This window comes from Canis lupus, chromosome 23, assembly GCF_003254725.2.
Source record: "Canis lupus dingo isolate Sandy chromosome 23, ASM325472v2, whole genome shotgun sequence".
Lineage (NCBI taxonomy): Eukaryota > Metazoa > Chordata > Mammalia > Carnivora > Canidae > Canis > Canis lupus.
The window spans coordinates 31570000-31590989 of record NC_064265.1 but is presented as its reverse complement, the minus strand read 5'-3'; the positions used below and the strand labels follow the sequence as shown (position 1 = coordinate 31590989).

The 20990-nt window shown below is 48.6% G+C and overlaps 1 protein-coding gene and 2 long non-coding RNA genes across 5 annotated transcripts in view; 2 read left to right on the top strand and 1 right to left on the bottom strand.

Annotated features, from left to right (window-relative positions):
- EPHB1 (EPH receptor B1) overlaps positions 1-20990 on the bottom strand; it is a 474027-nt gene that overhangs the window by 365050 nt on the left and 87987 nt on the right. The window lies entirely within an intron of this gene.
- Positions 10865-13361, top strand: LOC112660978 (uncharacterized). The gene is made up of 3 exons (XR_003137352.2): positions 10865-10990; positions 11599-11807; positions 12304-13361. It is a non-coding gene; the product is annotated as an uncharacterized LOC112660978 (long non-coding RNA).
- Positions 13438-20023, top strand: LOC118352037 (uncharacterized). Its single transcript, XR_004808466.1, has 5 exons — positions 13438-13569; positions 14998-15210; positions 15737-15790; positions 16696-16918; positions 19714-20023. It is a non-coding gene; the product is annotated as an uncharacterized LOC118352037 (long non-coding RNA).

Sequence of the window (20990 nt, the reverse complement as noted above, 5' to 3'; positions counted from 1 at the left end):
ACAGACTAAGGAAATCCATGGAATACACAGCTCTGACCTCTTTGGGCCCAACTCAGACTGTTCCTTCTCCCTCTCTGCTGACCCCAACTCCAAACCTGCCCAACCACTCCTTCCCCAGAGAGCCAGGAGCTTCTCCCAGGCATCATTCCCTCTGCCAGACACCCAGGTGGGGTTGCCCCTGAGCCCCACCACCCTTTGCACTGGACCACATGCTCCTGGCAGGCAGGGAAGACCCTGGGCAAATCCTATGCTCTCTTGCTGCCCACAGGATCCCTCCCTCACCCACGATGGTCAGCAGTATCAGAGACACAGAATCGGCTGTGTGCAGGGGCATCAGTGAGACCAAGATGGACATTCTGAGGAATCCCTGTGGAGCAGAGCCCCCACTCTGACCTGGCAGGGAGGCTGCTAAGTATTTCTGAGGGCTCCTCTTCACCCCTCCAAATTGCATACTGTAGTTAGACATTTGGCAGAAGTTGGTCAGGGCCAGGGACACAAGAGCCATCCTTTTAATCCAACAGAGCTAAACATATCTTTCCCACCTCTGCGAGGGGAGGGGGGGTGTTCTCTTCCTGTCTCTCCCTCCCCTCCCCCACTCCATCCATTTCCTAACTCTTCCACCTACCTTCTTTCCAGGACAGCTTCCTTTTCTGGAACCTGGCATGGTCCTCCTTATTCTGCTGTTTGCCTCCTCTAGCTGGCACAGCAAATTCCCTAATTTTGATTGCTGAATCTCAGGTGAATGTTCTATACATAGAGGTGCACTTGCCTCCTTGTCCCTGATGACGTGGATTCCATCTCACCGTGCCAGGAAACGAGCTGGTCAAAGCCACTTTTTCCAGCCCCCTTCACTGATGATCTTAGCCACATTCCATGCATTTGACTGCTTTCTTAAGCACCCTGGCCCTGACCAACTCTAGAATGACCCAGTCATCTTTCTACTTCACCTCCTTCTTTTTCCTGGCCCCAGGGTCACTCCCTGCTCCTCCAGACCCCAGTGTGGTTCCGCATGTAATATGTTGCCCCCAGCCCCACTCCCCGCTACACCCACTCACGATTCCAACACCTGCAAACCCAGCCCTGACCTCCTGCTGGCACTCTAGTCCACCCACTTCCTCTCACAAGCCCTTTCTCCCCTCCTCACCGCCTCTTGCTCACCCATGCAATCACCAAGCGCTTCTTGGGGAAACACAGAGAAAGTAAAACAAAATAGGCAGCAAACACATGCAGATTAAGCAGTGAGTCCTAAGTGCTACTTTTCATCCTATTAAATCTGAGGTGAGCCAGGGTGCATGGTGGGTGTGATGATTGGTGACAGGCTCTAGTGTCACTCCCAGTGACAGCACCAAGAAACCTTTTTGGAAAGCATTAAGTGGAGCTGTTTCTCATGCCACGGTTAGGTCTGAAGGTCCCTATGGTCGAAACTGTCCTTGAGAGTCCCCAAGGAAGGCACCATGCTAGAGACCACCATGTCATCTTTCCAGTTCTCCAAGCAGCCCAGAAACAGATGGCCCCTTTCTGTGGCTAGGTGCCAGATGAAGCAGTTGGTATACACTTAGGTGCCAGAGAACACAAAAACCACGCATCTTTAACACCAGAATCTTTAATGAGGGTGTGGGGAGAGATTTCCAGAATGGGAGACTTGTGGGAGGGAGGAGGGTTGAGGGATCAGCAGAGACTTTATCCCTTCCCCTGTGTACATGTACATGTGTGTATGTATTTCTACCCTTCCTCCTTTGCTAGAGCTGAATTCTGGTCACTTAAATGTGCATATGATGCCACTCTGTACTTAGAACAGCTCTAAAGGTATTCAAAAATAATCCACTCTTCAGAGTTTACCAGAAGAAAGAAAACACACTATGAAGGAAAGTGAAATACAGATCTACTTATCCTAATTTCATGAAACAGAGGAGTGGTTAAGTATTATAGAGCCACTTGATGGACGATGACAAAGCTATCAAAAATGAAAATGGCAGAGATCATGTAGAACAAGGAAAATATGAGCATTAAATTTGTATGCATCTGGACATACTGGAAGAGGAATCACCAACAAATGAACTTCTGAATTTTATGGCATAAATCATTACTGTAAAAAAGGAGGAAATCTGCAAATAAATGCCTGTTAATTGAATGAGGGATTGCTCTTGCGTAGGGAAATTCAAAGTCCTAATGGTGCAGCTGGCAGGCTCCACAGGGACAGAAGACAGGGTCTTGAGGCTCAGAAGGAAGCCACTATGAGTCCTATTACTGGCTGCTGCAGGCTCCAGCGGGGGGGGAAGGGGGGATCTCAGTCAGGGGGTTGCGGGCATCAGTCTTCACATAGCAGCACTGTGGGGTGGGCCCCCTAGAGATCTCAAGGCTGGGACCACGGGACCCTGACCAGGGCGCAGACCTGCCACTCATCTTGATCAGAATGAGCTAGAACAGGCGGGAAGCTCCTAGCACTCCCAAGTTAACTTCCAGCAGGATGATTGGGGTGGAAGGTGCTGCCTAAATGAGTTTCGTTTATGCCTTCTGATAACCACCACTCCAAGGCTGTGTTGGAGAAGAATTTTCTCTATTTGGCAACCATCATTTGATGGTCTCCCAAGGAGGCCTAAGGAGGAGCAGTAACTGGAGAGGGAGGGAGGAGAGAAGATACCACGTCACATGTCCCTGAGTCAGAACCTAAAACAATTAACTGAGAGACACTGATGATGAGAAGCAGGGCACAAAAAATCAAGACAAGTTCAGGATATTTTCCTGCCCCAAGGGGAGGGGAGAAGTAAAAGCTCTCTAAACCAGAGGTGAAACCTCCCTGAATTCCTTCCTCCATGGGTTTCAGCTCATGTGACTATGCAGGTAGGGAGGACTTGGATCCCCATGCTCCAGTGGGCATGGCCCAGTGCTTCCAAGGGGTCTACAGGCTGGTCTTTGGGGACCAGCTGGGGAGAGGTCCTGGCTGGAGATGGGCTGGCCTATCCTAGCTCCAGCACTGTCGCTGAGTCTGTGGTCACTTGCCCTCCCCGTGCTGTGTCAGTTTCCTCAACCATCAGATGAGTGGACTTGACCACCTCTCAAGGGTCCTTTCGTGTTCCTCTGTCCGTCATTCCCTGCTGTTATTTCTAGCAGCCTTTCCAAAGTAGAGAAGCTTTCCTGTGCCCTTTCCTGGAAGTGATTTTTGGGTCAAGTTACATAAGCTCCAGGCTCCTTATGTTGGGGCTGCTCTGTGGGCTGCTGATGGGAACAGATTTTAAATCATCCCTTGCCATGTTGAGTGCAAACACACCATCACTTCCGTGCCTAACAACACCAGGCATCAATGAAACTTCATATTTAGCAGATGTTCAGCAGTAATTACCTGGACATCAGATACATTCTCCCTGTTTAATTACTCAGCTGTGGTAGCCCCAAATGCCCTCCCACGTGCCACTTCGAGTGCTCACATAAACACACTCGAAGCATTGCCCTTGATTCTGACCAATTAGGGAACCAAATGAGCACCTGGGGTGATAGCAGGACAGGCTTCTGGGCCCCAAGCAAGGACTCCATATCATCCCAACCTGTGGTGATATCCTGGAGTTGACAATAATGATGATGATAATATTGATGGGACCATAAGGCTTACAAGAGAAAGTTGTCTGAAGCAGCTCTGGAAGAGTTAGGTGGGGGGATGAAACAGGTTAAGGCCCCCTGGATGGCTTCCAGAAAGCCTGCCAAATTGATATCATCTTTCATGAAATCATCCCAGACCAGGTCAGACCCCCAAGTGTGGTCACTTTTGCTAATAACATTCACCAAGAGTGATGTATAACCAGGATGCCAAGTGTTGCTTTCAAATGAAATGAGTACCCATCCAGGTAACCAGAAAACCTACATCGGCTCGCCAGTACACGCTCTCTACCTATAGACAAGCTGCATGTAGAGTCGTGTTATCCAACAGGTACAGGGTGACTGATGGTAGAATTAAGTACTTGGGGGGCCTGGATGGCTCAGTCATTTCGGTATCTGACTCTCAATTTCAGCTCGTGTCATGATCTCCAGGTTCTGGCTGGCCCCCCGACCCCACACTCCCACCTTCCACCCCCCACATAAGGCTCTGTGCTCAGTGGGGAGTCTGCTGGAGGATTCTCTCTCTCTCCCTCTGCCCCTCTCCCCTGCTTGAGCATGCATATTCATTCTCTCTCTCTCTCTCTCTGAAATAAATAAATAAATCTTTTTTTTTTTTTTTAAGAATTAACTACTTAACAGCATCAGGCTCCAGCAAGTTCTGTCCTCCTCTACCCTAGGGATGTACTAGACATCACTTATGAATAGTACTCAGAATGAACACTGCCATCCCGCCAGCACAGTGCTGGGATGGACGCCACCAGTCTTTGCTTCTGTTGGCATGATCAATCACCCCACCCTCTGTTATCTGCTGCCAGCAGACCCAACTTTCCTGCCCTCTGCTCAAGGGCACATGTCAAGTTGGCCTCTGTTTAGAGGCCAGCAACCGACATCTTCAGCCATTCAGTGACCGTGACCTGGCCAGCTGGGAAAGGTGACTCACCAACCAGAATGCCTATATCAGGACTATGATGTAAGACCTGGAAGGCTGAGACAGCTAGGAGGAGCCTAGGCCAAGTGGAAGCCAAGTTCAAAAGAAGCAAGAGGTTGGAGGGAGGGAGGACACACTGAGAGAAGAGGGAGAGCACGTGCCTGGGCGGGGGGAGCAGATAGAAGGGGACAGCCTCATGCTGGGCAAGGAGTAGCCTGGGGTCTCCCAGGAGCCTGCCTCAGTGGAGCTCACAGGGTGCTGCCTCCTGGAGCTGGCTCATCCAGCTTCTGCTGCCTTCCTGGCATCAAGCCCTTACTACACCCTGCCCAGTCACTCGGGAGGGTCTCCATTCCCACACTTCCTTCTAGTGATTCATTTTCCACAACAGAAATTCCCACACTTCAGTGAGATCTGCAGAAAGTGAAACCTTGTTTTGTTTGACCTTCCTCCTGGTCTAAATCAGTGCTGTCCAACAGAAATACAATACAAGTCATATACAGAATTTCAAGGTTTTCAATAATCATATTAAGAAAATAAAAGAGCAAAATTAATTTTAATAATTTATCCCAATATGACCAACATATTACCAGTGAAGCATGTAATCAATATAAAAATTATTGAGATATTTTATTCCTTTATTCATATCAAGTCTACGAAACCTAGGGTATGTTTAACTCACAGAACCTCTCAGTTAGGACTGAGCTGGAGTGGGGTGCAGGGAAGCTAGGTTATCCTCCTGGGGTGTGGCCATTTGCTCCCGTCCCCATCCACGCCGAGAGCCAGGCCTGCCCTCCGAGGGGATGCTGAATCTGCCTGGCCCATCAGGCTCACCGATGCCTGCACAGGGTGCTTCCTGCTTCTGATGCAGCCGCACTGCAGGCTTGGTCCCAGCTGCTGATACCACCATACACCCACTCCCCCCAACCTGTCTACGGGTTTCCCAGCCCGTGGCAGCCCCTCACTTTCCCCCATCCCAAAGTGGGGCTGTGGGGTGCAGGCACTCAGTTCCACCCTTGCCTTTCTCTCTTTTTGTCTTCCTCCAGGAACCAAAAGGATTTTATTTGTATCCTGATTGGGCCCTAGATCCTCATAAATTAAGGCCACTGTCTCTAGTCAGGCTCCTTGACTTTGGATCTTAGCTCTGCCCATTAGTGGCTACATGACCTAGAAAAAAACTGACTCTGCTCTTCCTCTCTTTCCTTATCTATAAAATGGGCATGATCCCAATACTACCATCTCATAGAGCTGCTCTGAGGACTGAATGGCAAATACCCATAATACGCTCAGAAGAGAGCCTGCTACCGGGTCAGGGCTCAATGACATGAGTTATAACAGTGGAGCAGAAACTTCTCTAGCTCCTAGCTTCCTTTTTCCCTACTGGGCAGTATTTTTCCCTCCTCTTTCCGCCAACATCATTGGTGGAAGGGCTGCAGGGAAATAAATAAGCCTATAGATACAGAACAATATATCAGGAGATATTTCTTTTTTTAAAAGATGTATTTATTTATTTATTTATTTATTTATTTGAGAGAGAGAGAGAGAGAGAGAGCATGAGCAGGAGGGGCAGAGGGAGAGGGAGGGAGAATCCTAAGCAGGCTCCATGCCCAGCACGAAGCCCAACTAGCAGCTCAATCTCACAACCATGAGATCATGACCTGAGCTGAAACCAAAAATCAGACACTTAACCAACTGCAGCACCCAGGCGCCCCTATCAGCAGATATTTCTAAAACAGAATTCCCATTACAATTAGTATACTCAATCAGGTCCCAGCCCAATCTGTAACTAGGAGCCAGCTTGTTGCTTTAAGGTGACTTCTGATATTTCTGCTCAGGTGAACAGTAGGTTATCACTCAGAGGCCACACATTCCCCCCGTTTCTAACACCTCTTAGCTGTCCCAACATTCTATCTATAGATTCAACAGGTAAATTTCTTTCCATCTGACTCTGGGATCCAATGGACACCTCTGAACTTCTTCCAGTGTGTTCAAACACCCCCTAAAGGACCTGAGGCAGCCTGCCAGGGGTCCTCCACCCCAGAGGTACATGTCTCTCACCACAGTCCAGAGCCTCTAGTTTCTGGGGAGCCCCTCTGGGCTCTTCTCTAGATTTTGCTGCAAACCTTGCCTCTGGGTTCCAAAGCTTCCCTGGAAGTCACTGCCTTAAATCTTACATTTTATTTTTTTATAACCCACTCTATTCTAGAAGATATAAGGTAGGTCTTACGAAAATTATGTAAAATATTATATCTAACTAACCACATAAAAATATATATTGCTATTGTGTACATTACCATACACTATATGTAATGTGGTGAAATTGTCTGGATATTGTGTTTGTGTGCGTGCATGTGTGCACACACCTCTATGTTGTATGCTCATGAATGTATAGGAAAGTCACAGGTAAGCGAAACACAAAATTTAACAAGAGGGGGTAGGGATTATAAATGATTTTGTTTTCTCCTTACACCTTTCTATATTTTCTTAACATTTTGTAGAGCACCTATTTCTGTTTTATAAGAAGAAAAGCAATAAAAAGCTTTTAAAGAGACACAGGTAAGAATGAAAAAGCCAAGCCTAAAATAAAGGCATAATCTGGAGCCCCCAGTGGGGCTAAAGCAACTCATTTTCTATGGCCGAGCCACACATTGGGAGCCGGATTCTCTAACAGTCCATGGACGAGGAAACCCCGATCAGTTACACGGGTCACGGGGTCCACAGGACATAAACCGAATGATTGCACAGAAGAGCCCAGCCGTTCCTGATCCGGAAACCTGAAGCAAATGCCTCCCACGGGGCCTCACAGAGGGCGGCGTGTAACACAATGAGTGCTGCCGACGACACACTCACAGTAAACACCCAGGGTTTCCAGGGGCTGTTCGTCTACAGCCCCTCAGTGTGGGCTGATGGCATCTCCCCAAAGCCGGGTGCCGCAAACGCAAATCCTTGAGGACGGGCACCCAGGAGGCGGAGTTCGCAGTGGATCCCAGATAACCCAGAGGGAGACGTTAGAGGATCAAGGTGAGGACACAGATCACCTTTCAAAGAGCCTCCTCCTTCAACTCAGCTCTTCCTAGGCTCAGCTCAGCTTGGCTTAGTCCCCTGATGTAGGGCCATCAGAGGATCCTACACCTCTGCCCCAAAGAGGCTGCACACGCCCACTCCTCTACACCTTTGTTCACTCCACACACATTCCCTGAGCACCTCCCGGGCACACCTATCATCAACTACTCCCAATAACCCCAGGCCTGTCATACACCCAGGGCGCTGGCCAGTCCCACCTGATGTCATCTTGGAGCTTGCAGCAAGATAAACACCTTTTGTTTTGTTTTGTTAGCACAGAAGCCTCTGGTTAATCTCCAGGGCAGGAGAGGAACATGTGCACCTGCTTGCATGCCAACAGAGCAACTGATAGAAGCTTCTGGAGCGAGGGATTCCGGGGCTGAGTATGGGCTCACGTGAAGGAAAATGTGTTGGATGGACTCTGGTGCTGGTTGAGGAGAACGCACTTCACAGAGATGTGATGTTAGTCCTGCATGGAACCAGGCTGCGTACTTCTCCGCCCTGGCTCTAGTTCTGGGTGGTGGAGCCCAGAACCTTCTCTCCCTCCCCAAAGCTCTTCTCTTCTCTGAGAAGAGGCCAAGAATACTGCTGGGCCATGGTGCTTCTGATGGGGATCCCCCATCTCTATGCCGCAGCTACCAACTTTCCAAGTCCACGCCAACCGCAGACCTCTCCTCCGAGCTCCAGATCTACACAGCCGCGTCAAGTCCCCCAAACACAGCAGTCGTCCACCCCCTCCCATTTCAGCAAGTGGCACCACCATCCAGTGGCTGTAAAGGCCAGAAACCTGGATGCCACCTCTGACTGCCTCCCCGCCCCTTCCCACAGCCTTCACTAAAATCTGTTGATTTTATCCCTGAAACGGATCTGCCTTTCTTTCCGTTTCCAGGTTCGCTGTGAGACGCTGCCCCCGGGCACCACACAAACGGAGGCGCCTTCGGAGGCACCTGCTGCCTCTGCTGGCACCGCCCAAGCTGGCCGGGGCGGGGCGGGGGCGGATGTCCCGGAGGAGCCCAAGCCCGCAGCAGCTCCTCCAGCCGGTCACGTACGGCTCCTGTCCCCTCTGACACCAGCTCCCAGGGCAGGCTCACCTGGCTCTCTCTTCGCTTTTCTCTCATGTCTGCCCCCACTTCTGTTTCCACCTTCCACTCTGCTTCTTTCGCTCCCACTCCTTGGCCTTGACTTCTCTCTCTCCCTCCCTCCCTCTGCCCCCGACTCCACCCTCAGCCTGGTCTTCAGATGTGACAGTCAGAGTTGCCAGTGACCTCATCTGCCCGTCTGACTACGGATGGATACGTGAGGCTCAGGGTGGGAAAGCAGCTCCCCGTTCTCCCCACCGTCGGCCGGCAGCAAGGTGGACAGTGGGGATATCCCGACCCCAGCCAACACTGATTTTCCTTGTCCCTGTTCCTTACTCCGTGTCTGTGACCCTCCGCTGAAGACAGGGCCATCCTTCCTACAACACAAGTCAATAATCAAGATGCTTGGGGAGGTCTGTACATCCGTCTGTCTGTCTCTACATTTTACTGCACACATGGAATCCAGCGCCCAAAAATCTCAGAGAAGAGAAGTTTCATCCTCTCCAAATGTTACTTTTGTGGCTTTTTAGGTCTTCAGTTCTCCTCCTGGTGAGGCTGATGCATTCTGTTGCAATTGGATGCGCCTATAAAAATCCTCTTCAAAATCCCATCATTTCACCACAAAGGATTTAATAAAATACCACGAAAAGAGTACCCATAGGAAATACAGAGGGGGAGGGGTGGGGGAGCAAGCGCCTGACCCTCTGCCCTTCTCTCCTTGTAGCCCCATATGGTCTTGGCACAAGAGGGCCGCAGAAATCAAATAACATCTTCGGAACCCATCCAGATTTAACAGAGCCATCTGTGAGAATGCTGCTCGCCAGGGTGGGAGTGTCAGGGTGTGTTGTGGCTGCAGATTTAGGGTCCAGGCAGACTGCCAGAGGGGTGGGCAGCCGAAAGGAGGGGACCACGGAGGAGGACAGCGGTGAGAGGTGGGGGTAGGTGGATGACACCAGATGGCGGTGCGCTGTCCTGTTGTGACCACTTAAAACGGGTAGGAAAACACCCCTGAGGTGGGTTAAGTGCACAGCCGCTTGCACAGGATGAGGGCGGGGCACGTAATCTGAACTTGGACAGACCCTGACAGCCCTGGGGTTTTACCGAAAATCCACCTTTGGCCAGAGTTTCAAAACAGACAGTGAGCAAAGAAGGACACAGTAAGATCCCTGGCTCATCCTAAGGTCCATGGACACACGTCAGGTCTCCAGAGCCTGGCAAAGGATGACTGCTTGGCTCTGAGCACGGACACAGATACAAAATGCTAAACAAGGTTACAGGAGTTTTTTGTTGTTGTTCAAGATTTTGTGCCATTATATGATTTTCAGCCAACATAATTCACTCAATGTGAAACAAGGGGGATTTAATATTCATACTTTCTTTTATAAGACAACATGTGAACAAACCTCAGATCTGAAACAAACTATCCCTTGTCAGGCCGTGAAGAGTGACCACCCTGCCTATGGGGCAGAGCCCTGAGGACGATGAGCATGGTTGTGCCCCCACAATGAACTGGCAACGGCCCAAGGAACAAGAGTGCAGAAGCGAAGATAGCCCCCATTGAGCCCGGCCATACAAATATGCATCGAGTTCAAGGCAGACATCCACCAGGAAGGGGGGGGGGGGGCTGCTGTCAGAAGAAGGGGATTCTAGAAGCAAAGTTACAGGAGGAGGATGTGGGGGGATGGAAAAGAGTGGAGGGGTGAATGAGAGATCAGAATGAAAGGGAAGAAAGGGGGTGGTGAGGAGAGGAGAGGAGGTTGTGCCAGGAGGAGCTGGACCGCACAGGACTGACACCCCATGGGGAAAAGGCTGTGAAGGAGACCCCAAGGAGGCCCCAAAAGGAGTCTCTCCAGAGACCCAACTGCCTTTGGAAACCTGTCACTGAGACAGGTGGCAGTGCATTAAGGAGCCAGGTAGGCAACTGCTCAGTAGGCTCCTTACAGCAAGGATCCTTCCCTTGAATCAAGTCTGTCCAGCCCTGGGGGCCTCAGTTTCCCTTTCCCTCTTGGCTGCTCCCAGCCAGATCCCAGAAGGACACAGGACCAGCACCTTTCCTTCCAAACATACTCAGACCTCCAGCCCAGGAGGAAACAGGGCAATGATCCAACAGGGAAGAGAGGAGAAAAGCAGTTCCTGATGGGGTAGAGGTCAAGGACCATCCTTCTATTGTGATGCAATTTCCCTTCCAGCTGCTTCTGCAGGGCTGTCCACAAGGGGAAGGGGACAATCACCCTCCTGGCTCTGGACACACCAGCCGGGGGCATCTGATGTGGCTGACACTGCTCCATGCGGGGACTGTGTGGCCTTCCCTGTGCCCACAGAGCAGCCACAGGTGCTCCCCATGGGAAGCGGAAGTGGGCTGGATTATGACTCACCAGCCCCATTAGACAGCAAGTCAGGGATCCCCATAGCTTATGTGGGCACATAGTGCAGCCTGCCTCTACTGGCTTAGGAACAATCCCCAAAACCCTCTGGGGCCAGCATAAGTGGCTGGCACCAAGACCCCGACATCAGCCCCCAGGCTCTGTGACCCCTTCTCTCCTCCCTGCCTGGGACATATTCCCCTTCTGGCTCCATGCCCCCGTTTCCCGGCCCTGCCTGAGAGGAGTCAGTGAGGGCAGGCCGAGAGGATTCTCAAGAAGACTGAGGGGTTCCCATCCTTATAGGCCCCCAATCTCATTCTCTCAAGCCCCAGACCAGGGACGTCTCCCCAGGGGCCAGTGTGGAGGACATCCTTTTACTCAGAGAAGGTCTCAGCCCGCATGCTGACTGGCCCCCCTGCACCGGGACGATGGGCCAGGCCCTCCTACCTCTCCTCCCCAGGGAGCTCCGTGCTGCTTTGATGTAGAAGGCGATGACATGGCAGTAACTGGTGGGAAGGAGCTTTAATGCTGCTGTTTTAAATGACAGCCATTGTTCCTTGGCAATTTTATGATCAAGGAAAAGAAAGAGGCCTTTTAAGAAGCAATGTAGCACGTTTAAGAAGCCCTAGAGGATTGGGGAAGGTGAAAGAATGAAGTGGAGCCACAGAAAAGGCAGCACCATGCAGGCGTCAATGACCTTGTCCCATCCCCAGCACCCTAGAGCACCATCCGGGGCAGCTTGCCAACACAGCTGAGGGACCCCTGCTGCTGAGGTGACCCCCAAAGGTGAGCCCAGCAGACCCAGCACAAGGCAGGGGCAATCCTCTTTCCAAGGTGATCCTTCTCCCCCAGCACAGGGCATGTGAAGCAGAGCTTAGGGAGCACACCCAGGGCCACCCCCTGCCCTGCCCAGCAAAGACAGCAGTGTAGGGAAACGCAGTTAACCCAAACAGTAGGCACGGGCACAGGTGCTCGTGGTGTGGGCTGGGCTGCACTCCGGAGACAGCTGTCCAGCTGCTATGAATGAATGGCCGCTAACCCCTGATCTCCTAACTCTACCCTCGGGGGGCCCTCTTCATTCTCATGGTGGCAGCAATAGCTCCCCCAGGTGCACTCACCCCTCTGCAGAGGCAGAGACAGAGCTCCCCTGTCCTACTCCCAGGTCCACCTGCTGGTTCCCCTGCTCGTAGGCCATCAAGGGTTCTTAACCCAGATATCTCACCCCAGGGGCCAGCTGCACTCCAAACCTCCTCTTTCTGACCCTGGCCACTTCACCTTCCAGGGGACTTCTCGCCTCTACGTGCTGATGCTCAACTTCTCCTACAAAAGCTAAAAGATCCTTCTCCATGAAATCTTCTCGGTCTTCTTCTTAGCCATCTTTCTGGTGGGGCTCAGGGGTGGTACTCAAAGCATGGTCATCAGTTTCCTCTTGTTCACGATGCAATTTTTTGGATTCCACCCGGAAGTTACTCAGCAGAAACTCAAGACAGGGGAGCAGCAATATGTTTGGACAAGCCCCCAGATGATTCTTTTGAAGTCAAAGAACCACTGGTTAGGAGCAGTGGACCTCAGCCACTGGTGTGCACGCTGATGTTGGTGGCCTGGGCACCACACTTTAAGAAGCTCCACCTAAATCTCTGGGGTGCGTCTGTCCAAGTGGTTCACCTGAAACTCAGGCCTCCTGCCTTAGGCACAGGTGTGGTCTCCACAGGGCAGGGCTATCCCACCTCCGTGGGCACTCCATAGTACCTACCCGGTACTCAATAAATAGCTCTTGCACTGGTCATAATCCACCTCCCCCTCTTCGCTGGGGAGCACCTGTGGCTGCTCTGTGGGCACAGGCAGTCAGAGGCTGGGACTTCTGGGCAGCCCGCTTCCACCATGAAGAGATCACCTCAAGCCACCAGAGGTCTTTTGCTTTCCCAGGAGCATTAGTGGGCTGCATGTCATGGAGGAGCTTCCTGGCAGGAAAAGCCCTCTCTGCCGGGTGGCTGGTGCCTTCAGGCTTGGCTGGAAGAGTGGCAGCCGACTGCAGCAGGGGAGGGAAACGACAGCTGGTGATGGCTCCCTCAAAGTCTCCGGCACCATTATCAAATCAGCACCATAATGGCAAGAAAAAGTTATTTCTATTTTAAATTGTCAATATTAATCTAATGCTCACGATGAATGGAGTGGTGATGATAAATGGGGTGTTTAATAAAGATGAAAGCTCCAGCAGCCTAGGAGAAAACCCCCTTTAACTTCAAGTTATCGTCTTGATTAAAATTTCCATTTTATTATCCTAATCAGCAATCTTTGTTCAATGTGCTACAATTTCTATTTTCTCCACTTAGAGAGATAATTAACAACACTATAAACATATTAAAAGTAAAATGTTTATTAAAATTGCTCTGTTATCCATATTTAACGTATTTTTAGTAATGCCTCATCGAGATAACCCTCGCCTCCAGAAAGACTACCCTAAAGCCCACCTCTGCTGAGAGCTTCAACCTGTTCTGAGGCCCCAGGGAACAATCCTCGTCCTGGTCACATAGTCCCGTATTCAACGGTAATGTCAGTTTAACTCAGTTTAATTTCATGATATTCAATCTGACATCTCTTCATGCAAAGCGTAAGAAACTCATTACTCTCCATTAGGAATGTGTGGCTGGGGTGGAGTGGAGACACAGATGAGAAACTGAGGCCTACAGAAATACAAATATTTCCCCGAATAAATCACCTTGCATCTCTATGGAATGCAAAGGTGTTAATTAAAAGGTATAACAAGAGGGACACCTGGGTGGTTGAGTGGTTGAGCTTCTACCTTCAGCTCAGAGCATGATCCCAGGGTCCTGGAATCGAGCCCCATGTCAGGCTCCCATGGGAGCCTGCTTCTCCCTCTGCCTATGCCTATGCCCCTCTCTGTGTGTCTCTCATGAATAAATAAATAAAATCTTTTAAAAAATGTATAATGAGCAAATAGCCATTAAGTACCACTTATGAGCAGGCTCAGCAGGAGGAAGCCACAGTGACTCACAATCCAGGGCCCGACTCCAGGCAGGGCTTCAGAGCACACAATGTTTGAAGGCCACGGTGGGAAAATTGTTTAAGCCTGATTTTTTTTTTTTTTAACACAACTCTGATCCTTATTCAGACATGGAATCTGACTCCCCATATAGGACATCTGCTTTACACAATATGAAACACTGGAGCCAGGTAGAAGTTGCCACCTTAGCTCATCCAGTGACATTCCCTTCAAAGGCCTTCTGGTTTCCTCCTTCTGCCTTCTTAAATTCCTCATCTAGGGCAGACCAATAGGCTCAATCCACCCACCTTCTCATGTCCTTTCAACAAAACCAATTCAACAACAGATATGTCCTCCCCACAACCACCAGGAGTTTAGAAGCACCACAAGTGGCCACCATTCCCAGACAGGACCTTGGTTTGAAAGCACTTTGGCACAGATCTCACTTAATCCTCTCCAAGGCCTGGTAAAGTAGGTGTCATTTCTACATTTACAGATGAGGAAACTAGGTTCAGCGAGGTTAGGGACCTTGCTCCAAGTTGCATAGCAAATGGGCCGGTGGCAGTGCCATCTTAGCGCTAGCCATCTCCTGGGGAGTCAGTGCTCTAGCACACTTCTCCAGCCACAGGAGGAGTAGCCATCTCTGATGCAGGAGGGGAACCAAGCCTGGCCCTGCTTGCTTTGGATACTCTCAGGGGCTCCCGTGAACAGCCTCTCTGTCTGGGATGTGTTTTTCCATGATGTGTGTGTTTTAACCCAGGTCACCTCTGGGTATCCTGGAGCCTTCCACAGGGAAGGCCACATTCTGTTAATCAGTGTGAACTGGCACATGCCCTCTGACCCCACGGGAAGGCAGGCATACCGGAGTTGACAACACTTAGGGAAATGAAGGAAACAGCAGTCCACATAGGCCCAGGGGTAAGGGCCATTAATCTCCCTTCACTGAAGGAAATGAAATCATTATGTCTGCAGCTACAGCATCCAAAAGAACAAATTTCCTGCCAGGATAATAAATGGATTCTTTTGTGTTCGCCTTGACTCCTGTCACATGACCCTCCTGAACCATTCCTCAGCCAGGTGACTTGGCGGCGTAAATCCCCAGAAGTTTCAGTTTCAACTTCTAAAATGGACCAGCGAGTGGCCCTGGCTGCCCTCAGCCTTTCCTCCCAAACCACCACTGCAAAGGTGAGCAAAGCTTCTGTGTCTTTTCATTCTCCACAAAAGCTTTCCTAAAGAGGCCTGTCCCCCGCCCTCAGTCAGGAGCAGGTTTTGGTGTAACTCCATGGAGAAGAGGGGGGAAGTCATTTTACCACTGAACAGACATCACCCAAGATGTACTTTGGAAACAATAATGAATAGTAAATATGAGCTATAAAGTTCCCAGGGCCAGCAGAGGAGCACCTGGGCAACGCTCCTGGTGATGTGCGTGGAGGGAACAATGCAGAGCTTGGGAGGTCGTGTGGAGGCAGCGTTATGGACAACCTGGGCTGCACTGGGTTGTGCTAACATCCCTTCGAATGGAACCCCAGGGCCCTGCCCTGGTAGGTCGCAAATGTGCAAGCAGTGAACCACTTCTTAATGGGCTTCTATTCACACACAGCACTGAGTACTCGCCTTCTAAAATGAGTCTGTGTTTGCAGAGAAAAACTATTGCTGGCTTAAAAGACTCAGGGAAAACCTGTGTGTTGATCTCTGCCCTCCTGTGCCCTAGGCCCCGGAGAAGAGGCAACAGAAGCAGAGAAGGAAATGCAACTCTGGAGTGCAGGTAGGCAGCCCCACTTCCCCAAGGGTGTGCCCCACTGCAGCAGACCTTCTGCAGAGGTAGATAGAAATGACCACAGGTCTTCTTCTCTCTGACCCAGGCAAGGAAACCTCCCAGTGCTAAATATATGTGTGTGTCTGTGTGTGTGTATGTGTGTTGTGGTGGGGAATATAGCCCCAGGCATCTTACAAAGGTGAGGATGCCTCCTCCATGAAAAGGAAAAAAAAAAAAAAAAAGCAAGAGCTCCCTAGGCTCTCCTGGACTCCACTGAAAAACTATGTATGACATGTGAGTGCTTTGGGGTAAAACAATGGATAGAAGTGATAAATTTCTGAGCAAGAAAAATAAAATGGCAGTGTGAGCACACAGATGACCACCACCATGTGACATCTGCTGGGTCACCTCCCCAAAAGAGACCAGACCCTGAGATTCTATGGGATGAAGGAAGTGGGTAGGCAGTCTTGTCTCTACTTAACTCTGGCTCCCTGCCCCTGACCAGACAGCTTCAAAGCCACAGCAAAGCGTCACAGACACCAGATCCCCCACTCAATGTCATTCCTCTGACTTCTATACCTGTGGCTTTTCACTGATGCCTGCCATAGCTCTTGCCTACAGGATTACAAATTGTCTATTTATATAGCTGTCTACTCTACTAGATGTGCTTCTCCAGAGCATGCATCATGTTTCATTTATCTTGGCATCTGTATAAAGATGGATGGATGGATAAACCAGATTACCCAAGGCATATTATCTTCATTAATCCCACATCTTATGGAAAGAAATGAAATTAATAGTTACAAAGCACTACTTCAGGCTGGGTATTGTTGTAGATGACTTCTATATCTTATCTTATTTAATTCACACAAATATCCCAAGAAGTGATTTTTATTTTTGACATTTTTTTTCAGATAAGAAACCAAGGATCAATACGGGGAAGCACTCTACTTGAGCCCCAAAGCTAGATCTGCATGAGTCCACATCCAGTGTTTAAATGGATCATGCCATCTGTCAGCCATCTTTCATATCATAAGTGCAACAAACATTTGTTGGGCACCTGCTGCGCACCAGGCTTGATGCCACACGTGGAGGATTCAAAGACAAATCCAAAGTAGATTTGGATGGAGCTCTTGAGTAAGTAGAGGAGGAAACTCAAGCTCTCCACAGACTCCACAGCCAAGAAAAAGCTGATCACATCAAAAAATACACAACCGGGTAGAGATGCATGGCTAGAGCAGAGGGAAAAGATTACTCTCTTTTTTAAAAAGTAACTACAAAGTTAGGCAAAAGTAACAAAACAACGCTTTCAGCACTCTGGAAATTTATCAGAGACCATCTGAGAAGTGTTTATATTTCAAAGGCTAAACATTGGATAAAAAGTGGTGGGAACCTGTGTCATTCTTGCGTAGGGCTGCTTCCTTCTTCCTACCCACCCCCCACCTCAGCTGACATGGAAATTCTGCCAGGAAAGGAAATGACATGAAAAGAGCGGAGGTGTGGGGTCAAAGAGGACTCACTTGATTTGGAGTGGCTGGTGATGCCCACATCCAGGAGCACTGTCAGTAGAAGTGAAGATCTCAGAAGGTATGGCTGTGGTCACGGTTGGGACAAGCATATTTCTGGCTGATTGAGGCTAGACATATATCCAGTGAAGCCAGAGAAGACCCAAGATATTCACATCCTACTGGCAGCACCAGCACTGTGCTTACTCATAGGAGAAGCAAAATCAAAGCCAGAGTATATTTCAGGATGATATGAATTTTGAATGTGCTTTTTTACCCACACGCAGATCCATGAACAGAGAATGGGAGACTTACTGACACAAAGTATTTGAGCACAAACTCTGTTGACCCTTGCAAGACCCCTCACCTACCCAGATAGGGGGGTTACCCCAAGAGAGTAAGATAAAACATAAAAACACAAATAAAAAAACAAAAACAAAAAACAAAAACTGGGGCAGTCCGGGTGGCTCAGCGGTTTAGCGCCACCTTCAGCCCAGGGTGTGATCCTGGAGACCCGGGATTGAGTTACACGTCGGGTTCCCTGCATGGAGCCTGTTTCTCCTGCTGCCTGTGTCTCTGCCTCTCTCTCCCTGTGTCTCTCATGAGTAAATAAATAAAATCTTTAAAAAAATAAAAAATTAAAAAACAAACTGAACATAGAACACATCAGTGACCACACACTTCAGGAGAGACAAATTTCACAGATTTAGCCCAGGCAAGTTACTAAACAAATAAACAAACAAAAACAGTAACAGTCTTCAAGAGGAACAAAAAAAAGAACCCAGAGTTGCTAAATATATTATCTAAGTGTCCAGCTTGAAATTTAAAAAATATGATACATCTAAAGAAACAGGAAAGTGTGATCAATACTCAAGAAAAAAAAAGTGGTCAATAGGAACTGTCTCTGAGTCCCAAGATATTGGATTCAGCAAAGACTTCAGATCAACTATTACGAATATGTTCAACAACCAAAAGAAACCATATCTACTGAATTAGAAAAATGTGACAACAATGAATCAACAGAGATTTTCACTAAGGAGACAAAAATTATAAAGAAAGAACCAAATGGAACTGGAGTTGAAGAGTATAGGAACTGTAATGAAAAACTTACTAGAGAAACTCAATCAAAAACTCAAGAAGGAAAAAGGAAAAATCGTGAACTTGAGACAGATCAATAGAAAGTACCATATCTGAAGAACACAGAATGAAGATTAAAGTGAAAAGCACCAGAACCTTGGAAGCCTGTTGGATAACATTTAGCACATCAATATATGTGTGATGAGAGATACACAAGGTGAAGAAGAGAACAGGAGACACAAAAATTTCTGAAAAACAATGCTTCAAAACTTTTCTAATCTGATCAAAAACACTGATCTATACACATTCTGGAAGCTCAATGAACCCAAAGTTAAGGAGACTCCCACATAGATACACCATTGTCAAGCTTTTAGAAGACAAAACAGAGCATGTAAATGCAGCAAGATAAAAATGATTTATCACATACAAGGGAAATCAATCTGATTGATACTGATTCCTGAAATGGAGTCCCAAACACAGTGGAATGATATTCAAAGTGCTCAAAGGAAAAAAAAAATCTGCCAATCCAAAATTCTATATCCAGCAAAACTATCCTACAAAAAAAAGAAGGCAAAATAAAGACATTCCCAGATAAATAAAAACAGAGGGTATTCATTGCTAGAAAATATCCCTCACAAAAAAATTGTAAAGGGCGTCACTCAGTATAAAAGAAAATGAACCAGAAGGTAATGTGGAAACACAGAAATGCATGAAAAGAAATGATAATGGAAAGGCTTACTAATGTCTTTCAAAAACACAAGATTATGAAGTAATAATTATAACACTGTACTGAGTTTACAGCACCTACAAATGCAAGAGACACAATAGGAATAGCATAAAGAAGAGGAAGGCATCACTTCAACAAGGCCATTAAGGATGTGGGGGGGTCTTAAGAGGTGGTGACAGTGGCAAAGGGACTTCAGGCAGAGAGAACTCAACAGCCAAAAGTGTAGAGACAAGAAAGTCATGTTTGAGGAAGTGCAAGTTGTCTGATTTGAGGGCCAGGTTGGATTAGGTTGAGATTTGCCTAAAGGTAATTAAGGAGACCTGTGGAAAGCCAGGCTAAGGAAATAGGACTGGTTTTTTCCCCATTCAAAAGGAAACTGGAGGGATTTTTGTTTTGTTTTTTGTTTTTTATTAGAGAAATAAATCTTTCTAATCAGTGCCTCAGGAAAGTGTCTTCTGGCTACCAGCACTGCAATGGCTCAGGTCCCAGATGGAATGGGTGCTGTGATGGCATGGCTCCAGATGGCATGGGCATGCAAGAGTGAGGCACGTTATGAGGGAGTTTTCAGGAGCCCACTGGAATTATATGTCTATGATGTCCTCTTACTTTTATTCTCTCCCCAGCTCTCAAAGTCGCTGCCAACAAGCTCATCAAGACATAAAGCAATGAGGGAGACCCCCAAAGAGTGGACACTCGAATGAATAAGGGAATTTTTTCAAAAAAATTTTTAAGTAGGCTCCATACTCCATGCCCAGCACGGGGCCCACTAGGGGGCTTGAACTCACGACCCAGAGATCAAGACTTGAGCTGAGATCAAGAGTCCAATGCCTAACTGACTGAGCCACCCAGGTGCCCCATGAAAGAATTAAATAAATCCATACACAATGCCAGACTCTCTGATAAACGCTCCAAATTCCCTCACTTAAGCCTGAAAAGGAGATTTTATTAAATGCATTTTGCAAAGGAAAAGACTGAGGACATACTGGCTGGCCTAAGGTTCATATAAGTATAAAGTAAAAGCAGGATTCAGATGCATGTGTGCCTGATTCACTGCTCACACTCTTCCCACAGTTTCAGCCACTCTTCAGGTGAGAAGGCCCCCACTCCCAGAATAAGCTCTTGCAATCAAATCAGTGGTGAAGTGAGTAGAGAGCTGTTTAAGCTAGACTCATTCCTGCGTCCTTTTAGGAATCTTTCGTCTCCGTCTGTGTTCCCTAGAAAGCAACACACCCAAGCTCAGCATTGTGCAGTGGTGAACAGCCTCAGTATCTCTGCCTACTCCCACCCCCTACACGCAAACACACACACACACACACACACACACACACACACACATATACACACTGACATATGCCTTTTCAGGAAAGACAGTGCCACCAAAAGGCAGCCCTGGGCCAAGAGCATGAATACCAAGAGGAATAAGCCTGCTGGGGCAGGAAGTCCTGCTCCTCCAAGGCTTCTGGGCTGGATCTGAACATGGGGCAGCCAAAGCATCTAATGGAGTTCTGGGGACATCCTAGCCACTGTTTGTTGTTCACATCAGAGCTCTTCACAGAAATCATGAAAACAACCCAGGAGGAACGGGGGATTCCAGTCACAATTCAGTGCCAGTGAGTTCTGCCTCTACTGGTGGGGCATGGCATACACATCCTCTGCTGATGGGGCATGGAGAGGGGGACTCTGAAAGTGTGGGAGTCCAGGGAGGGATCCCATCTCCTACAAGGGGCCCTGAGATGGAGCAGCACATCACATGAAGTTCAAAACTCACCCTTCCTAATAATACCTGCCAATAACAGCCCAGAATGAGTCAATCTGGAAGTGAGCTGAAGGGCTGTGAGTGGCCAGAGCCACTAACGTGTCCACCACTGTGCTGGAAGCTTCGAGTGGCCAGAGCCACTAA